General features: G+C 38.4%; 1 pseudogene; it reads right to left on the reverse strand.

The window, feature by feature from the left end:
- Window positions 1-6,564: 6,564 nt before the first annotated feature.
- Window positions 6,565-7,896, reverse strand: LOC122341336 (annotated as a pseudogene).
- Window positions 7,897-10,332: the final 2,436 nt, after the last annotated feature.

Consider the following 10,332-nt stretch of genomic DNA (forward strand, 5'->3'; position numbering starts at 1 on the left):
AGCTTTTGAATTAACCAGCACGCAAAAGATTTGACTCTGTGTGTGTGCGTCTGTGTGATAGAGAGAGAGAAAGATAAGCATTTTAAAGTATTACGTGGGTTAAATTATTTAATTGTATATCTTTATAACACAATGAATTCTAACTATACCTTTAGTCACTGGTGTGTGTGTGTGTGACCGAGAGAAGCGAGCCTATGTCAGTCATTTTAATTGTTTGTTATTGCTTTAGATGGTAGAATTAATTTTTGATATGACGTTGTCTCTCTAAATCTTAAACTGTCTTTGTTTATATTTACATGTTTATGCCCGAATGAGCATCCATTCAATTTGCTTCATCTCTAATTATGAATAAAGTCAAGCTTTTCCAATCTTTACCTTTTTGTTAGTGTACATTTTCAACCCATATGTACAGTTTTGAAATACTGCATACTGGATTAGCAATTATATTGTTATTATTCTCTTGTCAGAAATATACAGAATTCTAATTATAATAATCTTTTTTTGAAGTTATTCCTATAAGATTCCAATCTAGGACCTATGTGTATAAAGGCTTTTGATCTTGTTCATTTTGTTTGCAGCAGCTTGGTTCCTGAGTCAATGTACATAAAAGAAACAATTTAAATAGAATACCAATGAATTCCATTTCAATTTCCAACTATTTTCATATTGGAATCCTTTTTTGATGAGGCAGATTATTTTCCATTTTTAATGTATAAATAGTGTAAAAGACACTCTGTAATTTTACCAAGCTTTTTCTGACTCCTTTTTTTTTTTTTTTTTACAGCACATATAAAAGCTAATTTATTTAGTATTTAAAAGTCTTCGCGTTTGCGAACTAAAATGAACTTTTGTGACTATAAATGTCTCTAGTGCCTTTTTAACCACTAGGTGTCGCGCTTCGTCTGGAGAGCAGTCGGCCCGTCTCGGCACAAAGTTGCCGGTACAAAAGTCTTCACCTGCTGCTTTTCTGCTTAATGTTAAAAAAGAGATGCAGCTATTTATTTTTCTGAAGTTTTATCTTAGATTTTAGGAGTCCTGTTTGAGCCGTGTGTTTAATACGTTTCATTATATGCTGCCGAGTCTGCAAAGCGTCGAAGCATTTAGACAAAAAAACCAATTAACCGATAGCATCTGAACATGAGGGCGGCTAGCTCTGTCTCCCCTCATTTAATACGGACCCGTATCGTTTCACATCGTTAATGAATCTAGAAATGTTTTGCTAGCTTATACGTCTCAGTAAAGCTGTTTTGTTTTTGTGTGTGTGTCATGTCTGGGGTCTGTGTGTAAGCTACAGAGACTGAGAGGGAGCTCGGCAGGTGTGCGCTTGCTAATTAAATTTCTGACCCAGCTTCTTTGTCTGTAATTACTTATGAATTATGCATGTTGCTTTGAATCGATGATCTCTTCATTATGTTAAATTTTCAAAACACTGATTAATTTTAAAAATGACAAGGCCTTAATCTCTCTCTCTCTCTCTCTCTCTCTCTCTCTCTCTCTCTCTCTCTCTCTCTCTCTCTCTCTCTCTCTCTCTCTCTCTCTCTCTCTCTCTCTCTCTCTCTCTCTCTCTCTCTCTCTCTCTCTCAGTGTCCATCCTATTCAGCTCGTTTCAGAGCATTTGCGTTACCTTGGAAAGCGTATTTACATATGCAGCTCTCAGCTCCCTCACCTGAACCATGTTTGTCGTTTTACAAGAAGGGTAAGAGAAGTCCTGTTCTTATAACAGGTAAATTGATATTTTGAAAAAACATAAGCACTGACTTACTTAAAAGCATAAATGTGTGGCCTCGGGTCGTCCCACGAGAGTCATGTTAGGATTCACTGCTTAACTTTGACGTTCTGTGCAGTTTGTTTGAGTAACTTTTATTATACGTCAGCTCTTTTAGTCTGGCCAGAGGTTAGTGCAATGAAAAAGAGAGGTTCTTCTCAGCACAGAGAAGGCAGCGTTGTTGTACAAGTTAATCAGTGAAACATTTTCTTCTGTTTGGCCTTTAGAAAACCTATGTATGCTTATTACAAATATACCTACTTTAAACTGTAGACAATGAATATATAATGCAATAGTGGGTTGGTTATGTAATATCGCATGAAACATATAAATAAGTACACCAAAATATCTTCAGCAGCCAGCAGCACCTATGAGAAAACCTGTTTAATAAACATGCTATCATTGGTTTTCACTAGGAAACAAAAGCACGACTTCGAATGATTTCTATTACAAAGTTCTATTACAATAATCTAAATGCCAATAAAGAAAATGTAATTTAAAAAGTTTTATTACTTTTATTATATACTTTTTGTTCTTGAAGCTTAATTTGTATGTTGACAATCCAAGTTTGTTAATAAACATATGTATTTTATTTTATCATATTTAGAGCAAAATGTACCAGTGGAAATATTACAGCCTAGTCTATATGAGGTCTCTATTATGAAAGGAAAAATAAGCATGTGTTTTGGGTTTGTGCAAATCAAAGGGAGGGTCATCAGTAGCACGTCAGTAAACATCACACAACACGTGTATACACATACACACAGTACAGGAATCACATAATTTAATACTTCATAACTTAAGACTTCATGCAGTTGAAGGTGAGATTTGATACAGAGCCAATGGTTGTAAAAATGCCGTTTTCCAAGAACTCAATGGTGTGTGTGTGTGTATATACACACACACACACACACACGGTTGAATACTTTTTGTAAACCCCTAATTGTGTGGTTCTGATGATTAAGGTGCGCTTCTTGAATCTAGTACAGTTTCATGGTGCGCTGTTTTCTGTGTTGTGCAGGTTGCTCGTTTGTCTTTCCGAAAGTCTTGGGCCCAGTATCAGTATTTGAGACATTAAATAGATTAAAAACCAGTAATGTCAAACTGTGAGTACTCGGATAATTAATTTTTCAGTCCCTACATTGTTGCCACTTCCATGGATTATGTAAGGAGCGCTTGAGTAGATGTGTAAATACCGAACCCGCTGTTCCATGTTCCCCTCCGGTTTTATGTTATATTTGGCATTAATACCCAGCCTTCTCAGAAGGCAAATGTGCATGATCTCTTTGACCTTTGTATGTGACAAGTATTCTCAAAGCTTTTAGGCTTGAACCTATAGAGGCACGCATGCTTCTGGTTCCCATAGTTATAATGTACTAAAGAGAGATGGCAATTAGAGACATACCCTTGGGAGGAAGACAAAGCACAGACATGGACCGGCGATACTGGGGCATGTGGACTTCTCTCTCCCTTCCACTGGCCATAAGAGTATGTGGCCTATATACAGTAGGATGTTCCCTTAATTAATTCTTAATCTTTTTAATTGCAATCCGTAATTCCCAATGTTGTTTAAAAGATCACTTGTTGATTGTCAATTGGCATTTGCTTTATACTGAATGGATTTTTGAAGTTCGAGTGTTGGCTTAACAATATGATTCAGTTGCATTTATGGTCAATTAATGAAACATTTTTCCACAAAATATGTGTGTGGAGTGCACGGTTGTTGTGGAACACCAGACACACAAATCTATAGATAGGCCTATATGTCCAGTAATTATAGATAGACTGTTTCCGTGGTTCGTTTGTCACCATGGTTGTATATTATGATTCTCTTCCGATGACAGACAGCAGGATACCTGTAGCTGAATAGCAAGATTTGTTATAAAACAGCCTTTGAATTTTTAAGCGATTGTAAAATCATATAAGCTTCACCTATTGCTCAAATTAGCTTTCACTCGTCTTTCTTAGTCATTTTGTGCTAAAATGCATGTTGAATGTTAGAGTGTCAAGATATTAATCACTGAATACTCACACTTCACTCCCTCGCATTACAATGACATTTGTTTCATGCTAGATTACACAGCTTCTGACAGAAAATGATTCATCTATACGTGTTTTACACTTGCTTGATCAGTTTTTTTCCTTAATTGTACCCTCATGCTATGCGAGTTTTCAGTTGTTTTCCTGATTTTCTCTCAGTGTTTAAATTATGGAATTCAGTTACATGCAATTAAGCGTGAGATTTGATGCTTTGAGGTTATGCATCGCACTTATTTACCCGAAGCTCATTGCTGCAAATATTCTCATATCTCCTTTACTCTTAACATATACTGTATCTCTGCACAAAGTTACACATCACCACGTGGATTTATTACTTATTTTTGTTCAATATTAGAATATAAATCCTGCAGGTAGTTCTGATTCCCTAAGGTACACTTTTGGATCCTATTGCCGTGATTTTTATTGCGTTTCAGATTTTGAATTTCTGTCGTGTCTTTATTTTTATCACCACTTTTTGCGTTCTGCCCGCTCTGCTTGGTCTTGTCGTAGGTGGGTTTAAATGAGTATCGGTCCAAGCTGGTTATTGTTGGTCACGCTCAAAGCAGCTTGGTTGGTCAACTGGAAAACCTGCTGATAGTCCTGGTTACAACATGTTGTCAAGCTGGTTAGAGCTGGTATACCTCTCTAAGACCAGCTAGCATAATCCAAAAATCAGTCTGAGCACCTTAAACTGGTATGACCTGGTTTTCCAGCAGGAGCTAAGCTCATTTGCTATAAAGTACCTGACTGTTTTATATCTATCTTGCCACCTTTTCTGAAGAGCTGAAATCATCATGAGGCTGACTCACTTTCACCTCAGAAACCCAGCTGAAGAAGGTTATGAGGACATGACCTGAAAACAGCCATGCAGCTGCATAAAAATAGTGTGACTAATGACTCCATTTTCCTTTCGCGGACCAGACGGACTTTTTAAAAACAATAAACTGTGCGACTGTGGGTTATATGATAGTTTTGTGACGTAGTTTAGTGTGGTACTGTATTTTTGGAGAGGATGACGTTGAGAGGATCATCTCTTTTTTCCCCTCTTCTCTACGAAACAGGATGACTTTAGCTTATAATCTACCTTGATGAAACGTTTAATTTATTTAAATCATCTTATATAATGCCTTCTTTATTTAATCAGGCACACTTATTTGCCCCACAGAGCAAAGTGATGGATGAGGTGAGTGGGTGAGCGCTCTCTCCTTTGTTCCTTCTTTGTCTCCGGCTCTCGTTTTCCACCTCTTCCGTTCACTTTGCTCTGATTTTGAAGGAGGGAAAATGTCACAATCACTAATTATCACATAAGATATTAGAGGTGGGTGGTTGGTGTTAGTCTGTTGTTAGTTGCATGTTGAGATTCATTTAGTGTAGTTTCCAAGTGAAAAACTACTTGTATAATTAAATGGAATTATCGTATTATGCTGGACACTTAAATTTAGTTTTCAACTGTGTGAAACAAACATTGCATGGCTAATTGCTTACAAGAATTATTTCTCACTAAATTTGTTTAAAGAAAAAAATACTACTGAGATAAGAAATATAAACTTATTTAAATATTTATGTTACACGATATTGCTTTTCAAGTAAAAATATATTGTTTTAAGGATATAATTATTTTATTTACAGGAAAACAAGTTGGAAAAATTTATTTTTTCAGTGTGCCCTTAATCCAATACTGACTTTTTATTCTTTAGGATCTACTGGCTTTTAGTATTGATCATTTCCTTTCACATTACTTAAGTGGGCAGCTGTTTTGATACAGAGGAAAGAAACACCAATAAAGAAAGGTCAAACTAAAGTTCATATTTCATAAAGTACACACACACTAGCTTTTGATGTAACTGTTGCTTTAGCAGCACATGTAATGTTGTAAATATGTTGGTTTTAGAGCTTTAAAATTTGGCTACAACACTATAACCCATAATTTGTGGGTTTAATATGGCACTGAAGCAACATGAAACTCTTGTTTTTCTTGGCTGTCATTGTAAGTATACAAGTTGTTTTATTCAAAGGGTGTCTGGCCTGAGAATGAATGTCGACTGATGGTTTGTTGTGGGAAAAAGTTTAACTGTATCCATCATGTCTCCTCTTTCACTCATCCACACACAAACTCATACAGTATATATTTCTACTCACTTTCTAATACTGAATAAATAGCTTTGTGTCTTCGCTATTTGCTAGCCTGGGAACCATTTTGCTCATTGTCAGTTAGCAGTGAAATTGGCATCTCTGTAGGTGTTAATTATCTTTCACACACCTCTAAAGTAGTACCTCATTCAGTAAAAATAAAACTCTGGCGTAAAGGGGAAAAACTGGAATATAGAGAGCATGGATAAATGTCTTTAAGTTTTTTTTATTGCTGTAAATCACACCAAAACAAGAGTGTCTCATGTTCTACTCTATATCCAAGCAAACACACTAGTGGTTGACAACCTATTTTATTGCAAATTTTGTTAACAAGAGAAATTTTTGTCAATATGGCACCCAGGCTAGCTTAGTATTGCATAATGATACTACTTAAAGCTATCTTCAAACTACAGTATGGAAACAGATAATCAGATTTCAAGTTTTCCTACCAGGAAGGCCTCGCATTTCCAACAACTACAAAAAGCACTTTCTTTTCCTGACCTGCCCCAACTACAGCATGGCTCTGGGACGGTGGGTCAAGGTTTCATATAGCACTTGCATTGCTCTCTGTAGCTAACCTTTACAACCGACACTAGAAGAATAGGCTGAGTCTACGATAAAGCAAAGTCTTAAGGGGCAAGGTAATCAAAGGGAGTCATATTTCCGGATTCTTTGTGATATGACCTCTGATCGAAGTTCAGATTGGCTGAAAGTGTCCTCTCTTAACTCAGTCCTCTCACCCCTGTCCTCTTGTATCCTCTTCATCCCTACTACAATGAAGGCTAGCTCATTCTCATAGCAGCAGAAGTTGGCGCAGACTCAAGGACTTGTTCTCCTCCATGTCTTTGGCACTGCAACGTCGAGTCGAGAACCCATGTAGGTCTTATGAAAGTCACGAATAGTCCACTTTATACTGGCTCTGTTCCTCAAACACCCTGGAGGCTCAAGCGATGGCCCCACATGTAGTCTCGCTAGCTGAGTAGGAGCTGCGCACCTGAGCCCCGTCATCGCAGTAGCCTCGACCATCCCTTCCAGTATGACCACAATCCTCAAAATCAGATGTCTCCAGGTCCTGGGCTTGCTGATTCATACAGAGGACTCTCCTGAGTTATCTCGTGGAGGATGGTGAGAGGGCAGCAAAAAGATGCAGTCGAGACCTTGGTCATAACCCACATTGATGTCGATCTGATCGACCCGGTATGTACTTTCGCCCTCTTCATTGTGATTCGGGCTTTATAAACAATAACCCCTCACGTGAGCCTCTCTACGATGTGACTTTCCATCAAGTTCCCAACCCGCCACATGAGCAGAGAGCTTCCCATCCTGCGTTGCGTTGCGATGACTGCATTTGCGAGAACAGATATCATTTCCGCCCCGTTTTTAGGTCAAACCATTTTGGGCTATGATGGCAAATTCAATCATGAAAGAGTCAATGATGCAGCCAGCGATGGACTGGAAGAAAGCGACCATGAACACCGCTAAAGAGACACTCAGTTACGCAGCGGAATCCGTAGCCAATCGTTGTTTGCGTCTCAACTGAGAACAGAAAGCGCTGCAACAAAGCTGTTGACCTCCGTATGACACATGGTGTGAAATCATCTTTAGTGGCCGGTCTAAGTCACCGTGGACAAAGAGCGATAAGCCAGAAGGAGAGCGAAACCAAACGCGAGCCAGGACAGGACAAATGCAAAAGGAGAAAGGATAAACATCCAGCGCCCAACGGATGTCTCGCGAGTGGTGAAGATGTCAGCGAGGTAGCGCTGGGATTGCTCGTCCATGTGTGCGAAACCGACGTTGCACTGGCCTGTCTTGTTTACAAGCGGCTCCATGACCTTCGGCCGCGTCTGGATCTTGCGTTACACTAAATCCATTGCATGCGGCGGGCATGTTGCCTTGCCGGTACGCGTCCTCCTCCGGGACGATGACGCGATGTTGTAGCGGTGGGGCTTGCCCGCACTCATGCCACTCTGCCCGACAGAACCAATCCATTAAGTGAGAGGAAATTACCAAAGCAGCACAGGATCAGTTCGCGTTGCCTGAAGATGAAGCAAAACATAAGATCCAGTCATTGCAGTCTTTGTTCAATAATATATTGTTTGAGCATAATATAGAGCATAACCGTATGTTTTCCAACCCCCTACTTGAAGTAAATTTGTTTTGGAGTCCAATTCTGCGCTATTAACAAACCATTAACTTCTGACTTTTTGCTTCAATAAACTTCTAATATGCTGCTGTGTAGATTAGGTAGGTAGGAATGTAGAAGTATGGTGCATGCAGAATGTGTTCTTTATAAGTAATAAACCTTAGCCAATATGTATACCCATAATAATGGGCATGCTATTAAGCACCTAGTTGTGAGAGTTAGTCCCTAAAGCTAGAATTGTTGCAGATAAATTGGATACAAATCTTATAAACTCTTATTTGCTTGAGTGCCTAAAATGGTTGCACAACACACATTGAAGTAAATTCCACATAAAATGCATTTAATTAAAGAGATATGTTAAAAGGAGTTCTTAATATTTTGTTTAATAACCATTTAAAATTCATGTTTATTCAATAGACACATTTTATTGATCAAGTGACAACAAAAGTTTTTAGTTTTTTTTTAACAAAGAAAGCTTTCTGAAGAAGGACCATGTGACACACTAAAGACTAAAGAAATGGGTGATAAAGAATTCCAGCTTTGCCATCTAAAGTATAAATGATGACTTCAGATATATTAAAATAGGAAAGCTAATATTTTAACTTGTAGAAATATTTCACAATATTTCTTTTTACAAGTAAATAAATGCAACTCTGGTAGAGCATTTTACCAAAACATTTTACAACCCTACCCAAGGTATATGTACAAAATTTTGAGGAACAACTAATTATTTAAAATGTAAAAACAACAGGAGGTGGATTAGAGAGTGTTCTTTGGCAAGACCTTACCAGGCCTCCTGATTAAAATCACTATAACACAGGACCTCAGATGATGCTTTAGAAAATAGTAACAAATATCCAGATCTATTAATAACAATTAAAATAAACAACTGCTTTCAAACTGTAATTTAGTTGAATTACTCCAACTGTAGATTGTTTATGGTATCCTTAACAATGTGGCACCGTTAATACCTCAGCATGCAATCACAGGAAACAGGTGCCTGCATTTTTTTAGCTGAATGTGTCTCATCAGTCAGAAGTCAGAGTCTGAACTCCTCTATTTCATAAATAAATTGTATAGTATTTAAACATTGAAAGTCAATGAAAAGGAAACCTATGTGATGCCGAGTAGAAATAATCCCAAAAATAAAATCTCCCGAATTCTCACTGCAGCTAAAAACGTGTATTTTACTCCGTTGTGAGTGTGTGCAAAAGTGCTACTCCGTAAAGTGTGAGCGAGGAAAGAGCAGATGTGCAGATCCGTCGTCGTGTTTTTTTTTGCACGGCAGATGTAGCTAATTAAAGTAATTTACGCACTTTTGCTGCTTGAAACTCCGGCACCTTTGCGCAGTGAAGTGCTGGGAAATTTTACCTCACTTAAAACAAAGGAGAGGAGCTGCACTGCAGGATTTGTTGTTATAGTTGGCCGTGATTATCATTAACAGATTTTTCTCCCACTGCACTTTTTTTTGACAGGACTCTGGGCCGGGAGCTGCCGGTGGGAGTCCAGATTTAGGCGTCTAGCCAGTGCCTGTGTCAAGTGATCTATCTTTCAATAATGAGCGCCTGTCTCAGTGTGCCTACTGCCACGCACACACACACTTGCAAGAATCCTGCGCTCCAAGACATACTGTACGACAGAGAGACATCAAAACACACAAACTTCCACATGCACACACACACACACACACTCCACACACACATTTGGGGCTGGGTAGTGTCGGAGTGTTGCTATGTTAGTGATGTACAAATAGCTAAACCGCAGATTCAAAAGAAGTGATAATGAGAAAAACATATAATTTCTTCATGTGTATCATGATTGCAGAAAAATGCAGCATAGTTCTACAGTACTCTAAACTAAAGAATCACATGAAGAACTGGGATATAGAGGTTTCCATGAAACCTGTCTGAAGTAGAAATGTTGTGTGTGTGTGTGTGTAGGTGTGTGTGTTTGTTTGAGGGTGACTGTATTCATGCGGTGGTATTTTAGTCATCTTCCAGGTGGCCAATCCTCCAAATTGAGAAGAGACTGAAGAGGCGGTTGAGCATTTAATAAGTTTTTCAATGATAGCTGTGAGAATATAAAGTAGATTTCCAGTCGGAGACAGCAGGTCGGTATCTTCCCACTGCATCCTGATGTGGTATCGCTAATTCCAATCTAAATGTCAACAGATCAGTGACCACTTAGTGGTTCGATAGCAGTACTATGATGGCGAAGATGAGCTAATCCATATTCTGTGATAGCTGAAGATAAA

The sequence above is a fragment of the Puntigrus tetrazona genome, chromosome 3, assembly GCF_018831695.1.
Source record: "Puntigrus tetrazona isolate hp1 chromosome 3, ASM1883169v1, whole genome shotgun sequence".
Lineage (NCBI taxonomy): Eukaryota > Metazoa > Chordata > Actinopteri > Cypriniformes > Cyprinidae > Puntigrus > Puntigrus tetrazona.